This window comes from Microcebus murinus, chromosome 7 (genome assembly GCF_040939455.1).
Source record: "Microcebus murinus isolate Inina chromosome 7, M.murinus_Inina_mat1.0, whole genome shotgun sequence".
Taxonomy (NCBI): domain Eukaryota; kingdom Metazoa; phylum Chordata; class Mammalia; order Primates; family Cheirogaleidae; genus Microcebus; species Microcebus murinus.
Genome location: NC_134110.1, coordinates 107,561,294 through 107,579,811, shown reverse-complemented (window position 1 = coordinate 107,579,811; position 18,518 = coordinate 107,561,294). Strand labels below are relative to the sequence as shown.

The following is an 18,518-nucleotide window of genomic DNA, read 5'->3' as shown; positions in this document are numbered from 1 at the left end:
GAAAAATGCTAAGACAGTTGTGTTCTCATCACAAAAATAATAACTATGTGAGGTAAAGAATTTGTTAAGTAGCTTGAATTAAGCATCTAACAATGTATATATACTGCAAAACATCATGCTTTATATGATACAATCTTATCTGTCAATTTAAAAATTAATAAATTAATTTAAAAATATCATGGTAGGATAGCAGTATTCCAAACACTGAATCTGTGTCTTCATCATAAGCTTAGCTAAACTGCATCAAAAATGTGTAGTTGATAAGTCATAAGCATATGCTTATGACTGATAAACTAGGTCCTGCACATGGTGGTAAATATCTGTATTTACCACCATGTACAGGACCTAGCACAGAACATGGCAGTGGCCAAAGTACTTTAGGCCCAATGGCAATGATATAGAAGACATTCAAGAGGCAGACAGTGTTAATGGTTCCATCTCCGGCTACTCTGTGAATGTGAAAAAATAGTTTACATCTAAAGTACTGAAGGAATGGTTCAATCCAAAAACATGTCATAATCTCATTTTTCTAATGAGAATGAACAAGGACTTGGCTACAATTAAGTGACTAAGAATGAAAAAATATGACTGTGAACTACTCTCATTAAAATAAAGGAAGCTATAATAAAGTAAGACTGAGCAATTCCTCAAGATTGAAATATCAATCTGGAAAAGGAAGATCATTCTAAATTTTAAATCCAAATAAGTCATTCTCTTATTGTTCAAACTTAACATACACACTAAAAGAGAAGATTATGCATAGAAACATAAGTTATACTGTAAGAATTTCATTTAAAAAACTAAACTCAAAATTCATCACTTACTATTAACTTTCCTGAAGAATTTATTTTTAAAATGTTTAATCTTAATAGACTTCCAAATGCTCATGTGCTTTCTTACATAGCATTTACAATATGTAAGACCCACTGTTATTAATGCTTTATCTAGTCTAACTAATTTTATATTTACCACACTTTGTTTTAGGAAATAATAACATTCTCCTTCTTTATAAAAAATGCTAATTGCCTGATTTAATCGTCTGGTCCACTGACATTACATCTTTCTTATTTCAATCATGTTATCAGAATGTTTCATTTCTAAACTAGAAATGCTCTCAAACTCTCCAGATAAAAACAATCTTTACCACATTAAAAAATCCAAACTTCTCATTAAAACCTAAAATGTACTATGTGAAATGACATGGAATGGGGAGAACAGTAAGAAGACTGTAGCCATAACAAAAGCAAAGAAAAACAGCTGAGATGTATGCTTTGCTGGCAATGAACAAAAAGATATACCAAGAAACTGAAGGTAGTTATAAAATGAAAAAAGCAGAATTACTCTTTCTAAATTCAGACAGAGTCAACTGGGTAGCACAGGAACAGATGTCCTCTCTCTACAAGCAGAATCAATACCACTTCTTCACATGACTGTATTCTATCTCTTACCTGGAGCCATAAACTAATTCCAACATAAATACTTACTGCTAATTATGGGGCATCTATTACACAGCTAGTGCTGTCTTGGATTTGTCCACTTCAAATATAAGTCAAAACAGCTACATGACTTATGAAGTCTCCCCAGTTTTACCTAGACAAGTTGACACAATTAAGTCAACCAATACAGTTATCAATTATAAAAAGTAAAAGGAATAATATCTAAAGAAAAAATAGCTTAAAGTTTTTTCTAATTCAGAAAAAAATTAGAATGTACTAATTAATGCAAATTAACATACTCATTGTGGAATTACTCATATCTTCAAATTGTTTTGTGAGCACAATTAAATTTCATAAAAATAATGCCAATAATCCCTGAGCAGATCATATAAAAAATACTTCATAAACTTTGAAAGAAAATAACTATGTATTAAATCTACAATGAGTAAGAGTCAATTAAAACAGAAGATTTTCATGGGGAAGGTTCTGAACCAGGAGCTTTAGATTTTAAGGAAATAAATTCAATACAAAGCAGAGAAAATATATTTATTTTCAGAATATTTGAGGTTTCTAGTTTGCTAGTAAATTATCTGTTTTGTTCTAATATTTTTTCATTGATTCTCAAAACAGGTAAATACATCAAATAGTTACTTTCTTCATAGTCCTCTTACAACTAAAGTTTATTTTTATAATAATATACTTCTATATTTAACTTCATGTTAATCAAAAATAAAAGTTTTTATGTGTTTTGCAGGCCAGGGAGGTCACATGTTCAAAAAAAATGTAGGATAAAATTTTGTAAATAGTCATTTACAAAATTTGAAAAATCCATCCAGAAATGAATGGATTTTTATTATACTCCTGCATAACATCCATTATAACCATCATAATGGCTGTGTAATCCTTTAGTTACATAAAGAATAAAAATATGATCTATGAAAAAATATTCTTTTATTTGAAGTTTAAAGTCTATTAGAATAAAGATTATTAAAAATGTTATTCTACTATGTTATTCAATAGTATATTGTTAATATGAGTTACCTAAAACCTTGAAAAAGGTGGGCCAAGTGCATACTGCTAAGTGATAGAAGCCAGTCTAAGAAGGCTACATACTGACTGCTTGATTGCAATCATATGACCTTCTGTAAAAGGCAAAATTATGGAGACAGTAAAAAAGATCTGTAGTGCACAGAGGACTCTGTGCTCTGTAGAGCACAGAGGACTTTTAGGGCACTGAAACCACTCTGTCCGATGCTGTATGGTGGGGGAATATCATTACATACGTCCAGACCCATAGCATGTGCAACACTAAGCACTTCATTCAATGCTCAACAGTCAACACATTAACTTTTTTCATCAAAACAAATTAAGTTCACACATACACTTAAAAGAAGCATTACAAAATCTATTGTATTTTATTACCTTCATATGTACTTGGTAAAACAATTTAATGCTAAAATTCAAAATCTTTCTCTTTTACTGTAATGCAGGAAACTATTCTATCTCATACATCACTAGTCAATCACAAAGAGCCTCTCCATTTAGAGTTTACTCAGGCATCTAACATCTCAGTGTCCTTAATTTCCTTGGAAGAGTATATCAATGATGCCCACCAAATTCAGAAGGAACTTTCATAGATTTGATGTAGCAAAAACTGCTAGATGCTTTCACAGAAACACTAGAAATAAAGGGATAGTATCAAGTAATTTGAGAGTTGAAGTCCATCAATATTTAATTTACAAAATCTAAAATTATTTTTTTATTTCATATTATGGGGTACAAATATTGTTAAGGTTACATATATTGCCCTTGCCACCCCACCCCCCAGTCAGAGCTTCTAGCCCATCGTCCATGGTGGTGTGCATCGCACTCATTATGTAAGTATACACCCACCCCTTCCTCCCCTTCCCACCTACCTGACACTTGATAAATATTTTGGGGTTTGGTTTTTTTTGACATTTTGGTTACATTTTATATCTTTGCCTCTCCCTAGCAAGGGTTAGAGGTATGCCCTTCCCCTCCACAATGTTCACCACATCCCTTAGATGTGGGTCTACACCCCCCAATCCCTGGTGAACACCACCACCATTTGAGCACCATAGTTTTAATTAGTCAGTACCAATTTGATGGCGAGTACATGTGGAGCCCATTTTCCTGATCTTGTGTTGCCTCACTTTGGATAATGGGCTTTAGCTTAATCCAGGATAGTATAAGCAGTGCTAGCTGGCTGTCATTTCTTAGAACTGAGTTGTATTCCATTGTCAACATATACCAAATTTCAATTGTCCACTCAAGAATTGACGGGCACTTGGATTGTTTCCATGTCCTTGCAATAGTGAATTGTGCTGCCATAAACATTCAGGTACAGATTTCTTTATAATAGAATGTATGATGCTCTTTTTAATTTGGGGCTGGGCATGGTGGCTCACGCCTGTAATCCTAGCACTCTGGGTGGATCGCTGAAGATCAGGAGTTTGAAATCAGCCTGAGCAAGAGCAAGACTCTGTCTCTACTAACAAAAATAGAAAGAAATTAATTGGTCAACTAAAAATATATAGAAAAAATTAGCTGGGCATGGTGGCACATGCCTGTAGTCTCAGCTACCTGGGAGGCTGAGGCAGAAGGATTGCTTGAGTCTAAGAGTTTGAGGTTGCTGTGAGGTAGGCTGATGCCACGGCACTCTAGCACAGGCAACAGAGTGAGACTCTGACTAAAAAATAAATAAATAAATATAAATAAAAAATAAAATAAAATTCTTTTAATGCAAAACAAGCTTTCTTTGAATGTAATTACAACTCACCAAAAAAAATTCTTCTCCTTTTAAACTTAAATATATTCTCTCATATATGGTAAGGTAAGAGGACTGGGGAAATACTTTGCTAATATCTTTATATTTGCATAGTTTCTATCTAGAATTAATTTTCTTATTTCTATAAAGATTCGAGCACTATTTAAAGGCTCTGCCACATTCTTCACATTTGTAAGATTATATGGTATGGTATCATGTATGGTATTATTATTATTCTGGTATGAATTATCTTATGTCTAGAAAGGTTTGAACACATGTTAACTGCTTTGCCATATTCTTCACATTTGTGAGAGTTTTCTCCAGTATGAATTTTCTTATGTTGAGAAAGGTTTGAGCAAGATTTATAGACTTTGCTACATTCATTACATTTGTAAGACTTCTCTCCAATATGAATTCTCTTATGTTCAGTAGAGTGTGAGTACTGGTTAAAAGCTTTTCTACATTTTTACATTTGTAAGCTTTCTTCTCTACATACAGCTGGTCTTAAATTGTGTCTATTTAGATTTGACAATTTTCTAAAGACTTTCATACATTCATTACATTGAAAGTTTTTCCTATGGGTAGTTGTTGAAAATTCTTTAATTTTATTATAACATTCATTTTGCCCCTTACACTCACCCACATTTTCCCAGTCTTTCCTTAAGTTTAAATTCTGAAAGGCACAGCTTATATATCTTCTCAGTATCTCTTTCTGAAATGAATATTTTATGCCATCCTCTGGCAAATGGTCTTGAGTATAATTAGAAGACATAGCTGAAATTAATAAAAATAACAAGTTTCTTCAGACACAGAAGTATATACATTACAAATCGTATATAAAATTATACTAAGCACATTAGAAATATGGCATAATAAAATACCATAGGCCCTAATTACTTTATAGATATACAAGTAACAAAAACATACTGACAAAATTGCCTTTGTGAGAATTACAGACACCCTAACAGTTTGCAGCACTCCGGGTGAAGTACAATGCCAATACCCACACAGAAGGGGAAAAATGTCACATTTACCCACCACAGCCCTTCCTCCTCCTTAATACAGCATGGTACATATAGGAGTAAACTCCCAACTTCTGGCTTCTTCCACAGAAGAGAAAAAATAATGGGACATGTCCATACTTCTGTCTTTTGTGGGCCTTTCCAAACACTGGTTTCTGTTCCCACACAGTGCTGAAAGGAATACTGCTGTACTTTGGAAAACAATCTAGGTGTGCTGAAACCAAAAGTAAATGATTGTTACAGCAGCAGGGAAACTTCAGCATCACAGACAGACAACTGGCATAGTAACTGATTTATTTTCCAGTTAATGAGATTTCCTCAAGTTCCTCAAGTTTGCACGTACACCTAAAAAAGAATTCTGTAGTATTATAATATGGTTCAGAAAACACTTTTACTCATGCTCTAAAATTTGAAGGCTTGTAAAAAGAAACTTGAGGAAATCTCATTAACTGGAAAATAAACACACAATTTCACAGAAGAAACATCCTGAGGACAGATTTGCGTGGCTACCACAATCCCTAATTCAGTCAATTTGTGTCAGGTTCTCCAAGGACAAAGCCACTCTACAAAGGTTGTGACAGGTGGCTTTTTTAAAAATCTCCAAATCTAACCCACAGATTACAACATATACTAATTATCTGGGTAACACAGGCCAATCAAAAAAACAAAATAAATAATCAGAAATCAATTGTAAAAATGGAGATGTATAAATTACATGAAAAATTGAAAATAACCATGTGAATGATGTTCAATGAGTGAAGTAGGAACAACACAGACAACTAAATGAAATCAGGACAGTGAGACTATCAATAAAAATGTATAAAAAGAAACAAATTCTGAAGCTGAAAAATACAATAATAAATGACTGAGAAATTCTCAAATGTAAGAAAAAAGACACACAAAAAATCAAGAAGCTCAACATACATCAGCTAGGATAAACATAAAGGGAACCATAAGAAGACAGATTATAAGCAAAGTTTTGAAAATCACACACAAGAAAAGACAAAGAACCTGAAAGCAGCAAAAGAAAAATGATGTGTCATCTATAAGCCCGATCCTATGAGATGACTGGTGAATTTATCAATAGAAACTTTGTATGCCAGAAAAATGTTAGGTGATATAGTCAAATGCTGAAAAATAAAACAAAACAAAAAACATCATAGTGGAATTCCTATATTCAGCAAAATTCCCCTTCCAAATAATGAAAAAATAAAAACATTCAAAGATAACTAGATACAAAAAAAATCTATCACCACTAGATCTGCCCCGTAAGAAATGCCCAAGGGAGCCCCTTTCATTAAATATAAAATGATACAAGAAAACACAAAATTATATGAAAGTAAATAACTCTCTGACAAAGATATGCACGTACACCTAAAAAAAATTCTGTAGTATTATAATATGGTTCAGAAAACACTTTTACTCATGCTCTAAAATTTGAAGACAAAGATGTAAAAATAATCATCAACCCACAGTTAATGGGTATATAATATAACAAGATATAATTAGTGATATCAATAACAAAGTTGAGGGCAGATGTAATGAGGAAGAATTTTTACATGCAACTAATTTAAGTTGTTAACAGTTTAAAATATATTGTAACTATAAGAGGTTTTTTCTGTAATCCTCATGGTAACCACAATGAAAATACCTATAGAGATACACTAAAGTATTAATAATAAAATAAGAAAGGAGTCAAAGCCTATGACTATAAAATTCAATGAGACACAAAGGAAGACAGAAAGAGAGAAAAAGAGGGGCAAAACAGCTACAAGAATCAAAGAAAATAATTAATAAATTGGCAATAATAAGCCATTTCAGTTCAGAAAACTATTTAAACATTCATGAACTAAACTTCCCAATCAAAAGATATAAACTGAATAAAGGTATCTAAGAAAATAAAAAAACCAAGATCCATATACATACTATCTACTAGAGACTCACCTTAGAGCTAAAGAAAAAAATGAACTGAAAGTGGCTGGACAGAAATACATTCCATGCAAATGGTAATCGAATGAGAGCAGATGAAAGTCCAGTTAGGCGCAATATATTTTGAGGCAAAAACTGTCCTATATCATAAAGTATACTTTACATCAAAACTGTCACAAAAGACAAAGAATGATATTAAATAATAATATAAAGGTTCATTCACTGGGAACCTATGATTTATTGTGTGTGTGTGTGTGAGAGAGAGAGAGAGAGAGAAAGAGAAAGAGAGAATGAGAATTAGGGCTGCCAAATACATAAAGCAAACATTGACAAAACTGAAGCAAGTAATATACAGCAATATAATAACAGTAGGACACCTCAATGCCCCAATATCAGTAATGAATAATAAAGCAAGTCACAATATTAATGAGGAACAGAGGACTTGAAAGCACTATAAACATTATACCTAATAAACAAATAGAGAATACTCTACACAACAGTAGCAGAATACACAATCAGAATATACTAGCAGAATACACAAACAGATCATAAAAAATTCTCCTGGATAGAGCAACGTTAGGCAACAAAATATGTATTTTTGCAATTTTTAAAAAATTAAAATATTATAGACTTTTATGACCAAAAGGGAATGAAACTAGAAATCAGTAACAAAAGGAAAACTGGAAAATCCACAGATAAACGGTAATTAAATGACACACTCTTGAGCATGCTCTTGAGAATTAGGAGACTTAACATTGGGAAGTTATCCATACTGTCCCAAATGATTCAACGTAGTCCCTTTAAATTCTTAATGTCATTCTTTTTCAGAAATAGAAAAAGCAATTCAAAATTTATCTGGAATGTCAGGGAACCATAAATAGTTCAACAGTCTTCAAAAAGAGGAACAATGTGGAGGCATCACATTTGATTTCAAGACATGTTATATATGTAGAGTAATCAAAGCAGTTTGATACTAGCTCAAAAGCAGAAACTAGGCAAATAAAACAGAATGTAGGACAGATATAAAACCCTCACATATATGATCAAATGAAGAGTTATTTGCACATCCATATTTACTGTAGCATTATTCACAAAAGCCAATACAATCTTCTCTCATATAATGAATAAATATAACTTGTATATAAAAATAACGAAGCAATTACTTAGCTTTTAAAAAGCAGGAACTCTAACATCTACAATAAGATAATTTTGACATTATGCTAAATAATATAAGCCCCCCCACCCCAAAATACAGATACAGTATGAATTCACTTATATAAAATATCTAGTTACATTTTAAAAAATAGAATTGTGTTTGTAAAGAACAAGACAATAGGAAAAATGGGTAGTTGTTTCATGCATATTTAGTTTTAGTTTTGCAAGATAAAAATGTTCTAGAGGTGTGTGTTTTATAACAATGTCAATATACTTAATATGACTGAGCTGTATAATTAAAATATTTCAGACCATAAATTCCATGTTATGTGTTTTTTACAAAGAAAAATAAACAATATTACCAAAAAGAGTTATGAAACTTTTCAAAAATTATCTTCAAATCACAAATATTTGCAAAAATATATTTTCACCAATAAAAACATTTTGGCACTAATTTGCAGTAATCGGGAAGTGGGCAGGTAGGAAGGAGGGAAGAGGAGAAGGGTATGTACTTACACAGTGGGTGCGGTGTGTACCACCTGGAGGCTGGACACGCTAGAAGCCCTGGCATAGCGGGGTGGGAGAGGGGGGACAGGGGCAAGATATGTAACCTTAACAATATTTGTACTCCCATAATATGAAGGAAAAATAATAATAATAAAAATATTAAAAAATAAAACATTTTGGCATTAAGACAATATCTATGACTACTCACCTAGACAGGTTAAAATAACAATTAACTACCAACCAAGAAAAAAAGGACAATTCATTAACAAAACAGTAGCAATATTTATACAGGCAAACACACAGAAAGTTTTATGGGCAATATACATATGGCTGATATATATTTGACTTTTGTTCCACACTGTCTTAAAGTTGAATATTGTACAAGAAACACACTTAACTTGTAAAGACAAACACGAACTAAAAGGGATGGAAAAACATTTTCCATGCAAAAGGATACAAAAAAGGAGTAGTAGCTATCTTTTTATCACATAAAATAACTTCCAAGACAAAAACTGTAAAAAGAGACAAAGAATATCATTATATGTTGATAAAGGAGTCAATTCAGCCAGAGGATATAACAATTCTGAATATATATGCACCCAAAATTAGAGCACACACACATATACAATGCAAATATTATAAGAGCTAAAGAGAGAGACAGACGTCAATACAATAATTATTGGATATTTCAAAACTCCACTTTCAGTATTGGACAGATCATCCAGACAGAAAATCCACGGTATGATGTGGCGGTATGATTCCCACAAAGAAGAGGTCTTATTAAATAACCTCAGGACAGCAGTCATGTTTTCTATGACTAAACAGAGAATGTCGGTGCTAGAAGAAAACAAACAAAAAACACCCACACATGAAAAGTGGGATCTGAGAACTATTCATCTAACATAAAGTTCCAAGCACATATCAGATGTGTAGCACAAGGCTTTGCACTTACATGCTGGTACCCGACTGTTCTTGCAGGGCTTTATCTGGGAGAAGAGATGGAACACTCCTCCTACTAATGCTTTCATTTTCTGTTGAGGAAAAATAAATAAATGAAGACCATGTGGTTTGTAAAGTAAGTAAAAGTTGATTTTCAATCCAATTCAACAAGTTTTGTATCCCCCATCTTTGCCTATCAAGAAGCCTACAATTTCAGTAGGCAGATAAAAGTATAACATCTAAAATGGAAAAGTTTAAAAAACAGGATAGCAAGTATAAAAAAGTTGTATATGGAGTCATTTTTTTATGGTCAGAGAACAAAGAGGTTAAATGTTGTTGTGTTTTAAATATTTGGGAAAAACACCATCATGACCATGATTATTGCTGATTACCTGTCCAGCCTTACCTTCAACACTGGAGATGAAATCTCTTATTTATACCCCAAAGTGTCATCAGAGCAGTCACTACTCTATTTCCTAGGCAGGAGAGGTCCCAAACTGGCCTTCAAGGAAAGACAAGGGGAGGAAAAAACAGTTAAAGCAAAGACACAGACACTAAAAATTTTAAATCACATAAAAATTTAATGAACCTTTAAATTTAAATGTTTCCACATTTGGGAATCCCTCCTTCCAAATAGGTTTTTTTATTGTTATAACGTAAAAAATAATACTTTTCTAAGTGGTATATAAATACAATTCAGACTTTTTCCAATGACCTAAAATTTGTGGTAAAATTAAGTTTTATTCGACTTGAATTATCCAGATAATTACTCTCTACATTCAATCTTATATAATTAACACCTCTAAAAACAGCCCTAGGGATACCTGATTAAACTGACACTATAGTCACAGACAGCCATGAGTGGAGTTCAGGTGTCTCACGAAAGCTGTTCTTCCTCTATACCCTCTCACCTTATCCCGGCCAGAGGTTTCACCCACTGTCTAGACTAGGCCAGCCATGCATGGAAAGTGGATGCAGGTCCCCACAGAAACCACACACAACTAACCAGCTGGCTCAGTGTCACATTCCATTACATGATTTACAAGGGCAGTGCTTTAGAAAGGGCACCACGACCACAAGGGGAAAAATGGCCAAATATCAGAATGTCTTATGCTGTAGAGTGGGGAGGTAGAAGGACATGGCTAGAAACACCAACACCAATTCCCAAGACAGCTGAACAATCCAAGTGCAGTAGCTCAGCCAACCCTTCCAAAGAAACCCGATCCAGATGGAATCCTGCTGCTGCTCCGGGGCTGCGTTCACCCCAAGGGAACTCTACCAGTTGTCGGTGCATCCCTCCTGCCAGCTTTGACAGGGAACAGGGGCGCAGCCCCCCAGGCCTGGCCACCACCAGGATCCCTCTCCCGCCCTGAGTCCCCAGGGACAGAGGAGGCGCTCAGGGCGAGGCCCCCACCCCGCCTCGGCCCTCGCCACCCTCCGTCCGCAGCAGCCCACCGACCCCGCCCAGCCCGTATCTAAATTGAGACCAACCTCCGAGTTCCCATGGTGACCAGAGTTAGCAGCCATGTCCCCCTTCCAACCCCGACCACCACCTAGAGACCCGAGTCCTCCTGGACCTCTGCGCCGGCGCGGGTGCCCACCCCCACCCCCAAATCGACGTGGGGCGGCCGCGCCTCAGGCGGGCGAGAGGCTGACCGGCGCAGACCGGCGCAGACCGGCGCCCCCTGCGTCAGCGCCCGCTGTCCCTCAGGTCAGATGCCACCGGCCCTGGCGACTGGGGAGGCGGCCCCGCCAAGGGACAGGGGCAGGATGGCGCAGGGTCCCCGCTCCAGCCCGGCGCCCCGCAGGGAGGAGCGGGCTTCGGGCCCGCGCTGAAGGGAGCCGGCAGGGAGGCGCCTTCCTAGAGGAAGAAAACAATCCCAACTCTCGCAGGGAGAACTCGAGGGAACGCGAGAAGCAGCCAGCGAGGCGGGAAGCCGTGGCGCGGGGTGGGCCTGTGCGGGAGAACGCGGGGAGGGCCTGCACGCACGCGGCGGCCGCGAGTGCTGAGCGCTGAGCCGTAAACCCGCGTCCTTCCGTGGCTGTGGCGAGTGCGGGCGCCGGGGTGGGGGCCGCGCAGCGGACGGCCCAAGTCCACGCGGCGTCTTCCTGGCGCCAGCGCCTGCTGGGATCCGAGTCTCTGCGAAGGAGCGCGGGCGAGGCGGCGTGCTCAGGCAGGGAGAGGAGCGCCGCCACAGGCCGCGGCCTCGCCCCGCGGTGCGCACCGCGGGCTGGAGAGATCAGAGCAGGACCCTCGGGCCGGACCCCGCCCCAGCATCAGCCCTTGTTGCCTCTGCCTCAGCGCAGCGGTGGGAGCCTGCCTGCTCGCTGGTCGTGGGACCATCTCCAGGCAGCTCTGGCCGTGGAAGGTGCCGCTGGGGCTTGTGCGTTGGCAGAGAGGTGGGAACCTCACCCTGAGCAGAGGAGTTGCTGGATTCCCACCTCCCTTTCAGTGGACTGCAGAGGGGAGCCCCTCAACACCGTCCCTGCTCCCCAGGCCTCGGGATGGAGCTGCTTGTTGCAGTGCTGTGACTGTGCACACGTGGAAGCCCACAGCATCTCCTGACCTCTTGTGCAATCCCGAATGCTAGTCTGTCCGGGTAACCCTGGCTGGCTTCTGCACACGTTTGCACCAGCACAAATGTGGCAGTAACTGATTTCAGACTGCGGCAGCAGGGGTCGTCAGTCATTCGCACTTCCTAAAGTAGTATATCTGAGAAATGCATTTTCATGATCACCATAAGAAACTTAAATATAAATCACTAATGCTTATTTCATTTAAAAATTCCTTAAAATAAAATTTGTCATTTGAAGCAGAAATTAGAGCCACATATTATGGAGTGTATAACATGGTGAAATAAAATGTGTGAGAGTGATGGCAGAAAGGATGGAAAAAGAAATAGAAGTACACTCTTTTAAGGTTCTTTGTATCATGTCTGGACTGTTATATTATTTCAAGATAGATTTTGATAAAATGCAGTTACACGTTGTCAATGCCATTGGCAACCACCAGCAAAAGGAGATATAGTTAATAAGCCAACAGAGAATATGAAAGAGACTACTGAAAAGTACTCAAATAATCCAAAAGAAGGCAGGAAAAGAGAGGAAAAACATAACAAACACTAGACCAGATGGGATGAGTAGAAAACAAATACCAAGAGTGTAGGCTTGACTCAATAATTACTTTGACTATAAATTGTCTAAACATGCCAATTAGAAACAGAAAAAGTTACACTGAATAAAAAAACACCAAAACCCAACTATATGCAGTTAAACACCTAGCAGGGATCCTCCCCAGAAAAAAATATCTGCGCCTTAAATGATCTCCTTTTGCAAGCTCAAGATTGTCCTTGTCTTGGAATCAATGGGCTCATGTCTCTGCTTCTCAGTCAGGACTATTCAATTAATTATAAATAAGAAAATACCCAGTCTTTCTAGAATCCAGCAAAATCATTTAAAATCAGTGTTTATGTTTATAGAAGGGAAGGAAATTCTACAGGGCAAAAAGTGAAACCACAAATGTTTGTCCTCTTCTCTCATACCACATCAATGCAGAAGACTTCTGTGACCAAATGTGTGCAAATTTCTCCCTACCACCAAACAAGCAATCAATTTTGCAGGAGTCACCCCAGCTAAACACCTTCAAAAACAGTTCTATTCTGTTACTGTCTACGTGGAGATGGCATCAAATCACACAAGTTGTGGACTCAGTCCCACAAGACTGTCCATTCTTGGGACACCAGATGCAAGTTCAGGCCTCCAAAACTTCTGACCAACCAGCTTCAAGTTGGAAATCCACATTCCTCTCTGTAGATTTGATTAATTTGCTAGACCAACTCACAAAACTCAGAGAAACAGTTACTTATGTTTGCTGGTTTACTTTAAAGGATATCCTAAAAGATGTAAATAAACAACCAGATGAAGAGATACATATGGCAAGGTATAGGGGAAGGGTTGTGGAGATTTCAAGCTCTTGCAGGGCTTACACCCTTCCAGAAGCCACCCCATGTTCAGCTATCTGGAAGCTCCCCAAACCCTGTCCTTTTGTGTTCTTGTTATTGAAGGCTCTTCTTATGGGCAGAATTAATTTAACCATAGACCATTTTCAATCAACCTATCCTTCAGCCCCTATCCTCTCCCTAATGGGAGTAGGACTGAAAATAATCCATCCCTCTAAGCACATGGCTTATTCCTGGCAACCAGCCCCCCATCCAGTGGTTTCTAGGGGATTAACAAAACAAAACAAAACAAACTCCGTCATTAAAATAAGCTCAGGCATGTTTGGTAAGGCTTATAAATAATACTAAATTGTCTTTCACTTTCCCATTCAGGAGCTAATTCAGGAACTAAAAAAACAAAACACCAAATACTTTAACAAAAGATACTCTTATTGCTCTAATCAGTTAGGAAATAATAAAGCTTATACGAACTGAGAGCCAGGAATCATGGACAAAAACCAAAATATATCTACCATACTACCACAGAAATTGCAAGACATTTAAATTTTATATATCAACAGGAAAATCAAAAGTATCTAGTCCTCTCAGACAATAAGCAGGTCATTTTATGATTATTTCCATGGTAACAAATCATTTAGCAAACAGTCATAGTGAACACTTCTATGAGTTGTCATATCCCATCTCATAGAATTCACCATTGACTCTAACATCCAGGTAACAGGACACAGAACAGAGTTATCCACTGACAAAAATTCTTCACCCTGCACAAAGAAGAAAGTGATATTTTGCTAAATCTTTTTAATCCACCAAACTTTTCTACAATGCTTTTCTTGTGAAAATGTAATCATTGCTCTTCAACCAAAATTGAAGAGATTTTTTCTATGTCCTTCCCCAGGTAGAATTCCCAAAGCTAAATTCTGGAACTCCATTGAAAATTGCCTCCAAATAAGAGGTATGTCTGAAAAAGAGCCATTGCACTGAGGCCAGTGTGGTGGCTCACACCTGTAATCCTAGCACTTTGGGATCTTGAGTTTGGAGGATTGCTTAAGGCCAAGAGTTTTAGATCGGGCTGGGCAACATAGTGAGATCTGACTCTACAAAAATCTTAAAAATTAACCAATGTGGTGACACATGCCTATAATTCTAGCTACTCAGGAGACTGAGATGGGAAGATTACTTCAGCCCAGGCACTGGGGGCTGCAGTGAGCTATGATTGTGCCACTGTACTTTCTAGGCTAGGCAACAGAATGAGACTCTGTCTCAAAAACAAAACAAAACAGAGCAAAACCAGACCTGAGAAATGTACTGTATTTGCTCTGGGCGAATAAAAAATAGGTGAAGAATAATTTTTATCACATAAAATATATGACTAGGTTTTTTTCTTTTTCTGAAATCTATCACTTTCATGCAACTTTGAAAGTATTTTCTTATATTTTGAGCTCTACTTCTCAAATTCACTTTATTGTTAATGAAAAAGTGAAGTTGAAATGAGTGGACAAAACTTTTCAAGGTGATTCTTTCAAGGAGAAGCAGTAGTGACAGAAATGTTGGTCTCAAGTGTCAAGTCAGGCCATCCTAGCACTTGGGACAAACTCCTGCCCTACTCTGCTCACCATACTGCTCAAAGACCGCCCTCCCAGGAGCCACCTGCACTGTTCCTATACCCCACTGTGTACCACCTCACTCCCCTCTAAACCAGCATGTAACTGGCTGGCCACCAATGTGACTCCAAATAATGGAAACTGGGGTTGGAGGAAGAAAATATTAATGTCTCAAGAGGTTAGCTTTTTAGATAAAAGATATGCCAGAAGATTCCTCTGAGCTCCAGGGCATCCAGCAAATTCTCCCCAGAGGCTCCAGCCCCATGCCTCTGGCTGTCCTCTGGAAGGAGGTGACTCACAGCTATGTTCACTAGACAATCCAGGAGACATGGCTGGTGTGGGCACCCGGGGCCATCCCCAGACAGTTGTGAAAACCAGGGCCAGGAAAAGACAGGAAGGTGGCTGAGGACAAATCACCCAGTAAAGTCTCCAAAAAAGTAACTCAACCTAAGACATCCTGGTAGGGTTTCTATGCCTAGAAAAAATAAAAGGAGAGGTACAAAGGTAGTTTACAGAGGAGTATCAAGTAAATACTCTCTGATTTCTGCTCATGTGGAATTTTCAGCAAAACATTTTTTTAAAAGACAACCACTGTTCTGTGAAAAAATAATAAACTAAAATATTCTGTCTCTTTCAACAGTCCAATAAAGAACTTATAATGTTGTGAATTATAAGTTGTCATTTGGGAATGTGAGGAAGGAATCAGAAATTTGGGACTTTACCACAAGCCCTAGAAGTTATGCAATGTTGTATTTGAGAACCTGCCCATGCCGTACATTGGAAATGTAACACTTTTCAGTCCCTCCAAGAAGTGTTAAAATAACTGAAAAGAAGTCAATTAGACTGAGGTGAATCTAGTGTTCTGGATTTCCTACCTACGAATATAGAAATCTAACTCAAATGCATGTTTTGTATACTACCTAGACAGAAACAAAATGTAGGCTTAACCAACCACAACACACCTATTAACCTGATTACATAACCAGAATATAGACACCTGGATAGTGCAAATGACTACACAACTCTAAGCAATCAATTATTGAATTTGGTTTGCACCAAATTCGTGCACCCCCCCTTTTTTTGAGACAGAGTCTCGCTCTGTTGCCTGGGCTAGAGTGCTATGGCATTAGTCTTGCTCACAGCAACCTAAAACTCTTGGGCTCAAACGATCCTCCTGCTTCAGCCTCCCAAGTAACTGAGACTACAGGCATGAGCGACCATGCCTGGCCTTTCACGCACGTTATAAAAGCCTTTCTCCTTTAAGCGTCTCCAGTGGACCCCAAACCACAATTTGTGCCAAAAAAATCTTTAATGTTTTAATGGTGCCATAAGTTAATATTTAACAACAAAGCAGAAGACTGGGGCCCCCACGGACCACAGCTTCTCCCACGCAAGAGCCCCGCACATGGAGTGAGCATCCTACCCTCCCATCATCACCGCACAATCTGAGGAAGACTAGGGGATGAGTGAGCAAAACTGCCCAGTAGAGCTCTAGCTGGACCACATGCCGTGTTTCCCCGAAAATAAGACAGGGTCTTATATTTATTTTTCTCAAGAAGACACCCAGGGCTTATTTTCAGGGGACGTGTTATTTTCCCCCCAAAGCCTCAGCTTGCAGCACTCACAGGCTGGCCAGGACCTGACAGGGGGAGCCGACCTTGTTGGTGGGGCTGCCCACACCTTTCCGGTCACCTCTGGGATAGTAGCTGTCACGATGGGGCAGAGGAGAAGGGCTGCCTTTACCGCTCTGCGAGAAAATGCATAGGTTGTGCAGATGCCCAGCGTAGCCACGCCCATCACTAGGTCTTATTTTCCGGATGGGGCTTCTATTGCACAAATGCTTAGAAATCCTGCTAGGACTTATTTTATGAGTAGGTCTTATTTTTGGGGAAATACGGTATGCCTTGGAGAATGAGACAGAATGGTCCAGGCTGCACCAGCCTGGCCCTTCCCTGTGTCCAGAAAGGACTAAGGGCCCACCTGTACCAGCGGGGAGGCAGATCCCCAGACAATACCCCCGACCGCGGGATGCCTGTGTCCCCATAGCCAGTTTACCCAGTTCCAACAAACCCACACACTCACCAGTTCCTGGCTTCCAGGGTGTCTTGCCATTCTCCCTACAGGTCTCCTAGTACACTCCGGTACTAGTACTGCGGCAGAGCCACCCAGACCTCCCAGGGCAATGGAGAAGGAGCAGAGAACACACTGGAGTTTAGCAGGCTGGCGCAAGAGACAAAGGCTCCGCCAGACGGTGGAAGGTCCCCCCTCTTCTGCTCTGTGCCTGATTGGACAGTTCCACAACGGTGCAGCTCCACCGTTTGGGGCCCTGAGTGACAGGTGATGGGAACCTACACATTCATGGCTGAAACCAGGGCCCGTCTGCGCTGGGACCTGACACTTCCTGGAAGACATTCACATTTAACCTTTTCTATAAGGTTATATCCATTTATGAATTATATATATGATATTCAAAATTTGGAACAATATAATGGCAATTATTTTTAAATTTCACATTTTCTAACCTTCATGTCCACTGCTCTTTGGAAGAGGCACCCTTAGTTTTAAACAGGGAGGCGATCCTCTTAGGCAAAAATACATATTAGAAACAAAGTACGGGCCATGTGTGTCATTTTAATCTTTCTAGTAGCAACAAAGAAGAAAAAGAAACATACTCGATTGTAATAATTCATTTAACTAAATATATCCAAAATATAATTGTTTTCCTATGTGAGCAATACAATATTACTAATGAATTATTTTATATTTTGGTACTGAATCTTTCAAAATGACTGTATTTAAGCTTCCGGCACATCTGGACTCAGAAAGTACTTTTGGATACACATCTGGTTTTTACACTTTTATTTATATTACAGTTGAACAGTGGGTCCAAAGACTGTCTGCCTGCCTGTTCCTTTCATATAAATGTTTAGAATTTTTTGATTACTATATTTATAATTTCACTTATTTTACGGAGGGTTGCCAAATAGCAGTTTTCTAACTCTATTATGTCCTCTACATGTATTAGTTGTCATTCTTGTATAAGAGTTACATTTTCTCATGAGCTCTTTATTAAATTAGAAACTAGCCTATTAGGGCCAGGCATGGTGCCTCACACCTGTAATGCTAAAATTTTGGGAGGCTGAGGCAGGAGGGTTGCTTGAGGCCAGGAGTTCAAGGTTGAA

At 38.5% G+C, this 18,518-nt stretch overlaps 1 long non-coding RNA gene across 2 annotated transcripts; it reads right to left on the bottom strand.

Moving 5' to 3' along the window:
• Window positions 1-721: 721 nt before the first annotated feature.
• LOC142871958 (uncharacterized) lies at window positions 722-12,377 on the bottom strand. 2 transcript variants are annotated; one of them, XR_012920236.1, is made up of 4 exons: window positions 11,268-12,377; window positions 10,183-10,278; window positions 9,790-9,868; window positions 722-9,674 (listed from the first exon to the last, which is right to left on the bottom strand). It is a non-coding gene; the product is annotated as an uncharacterized LOC142871958 (long non-coding RNA). The 2 variants fall into 2 exon arrangements; XR_012920235.1 differs by having other exon boundaries at window positions 722-9,868.
• Window positions 12,378-18,518: the final 6,141 nt, after the last annotated feature.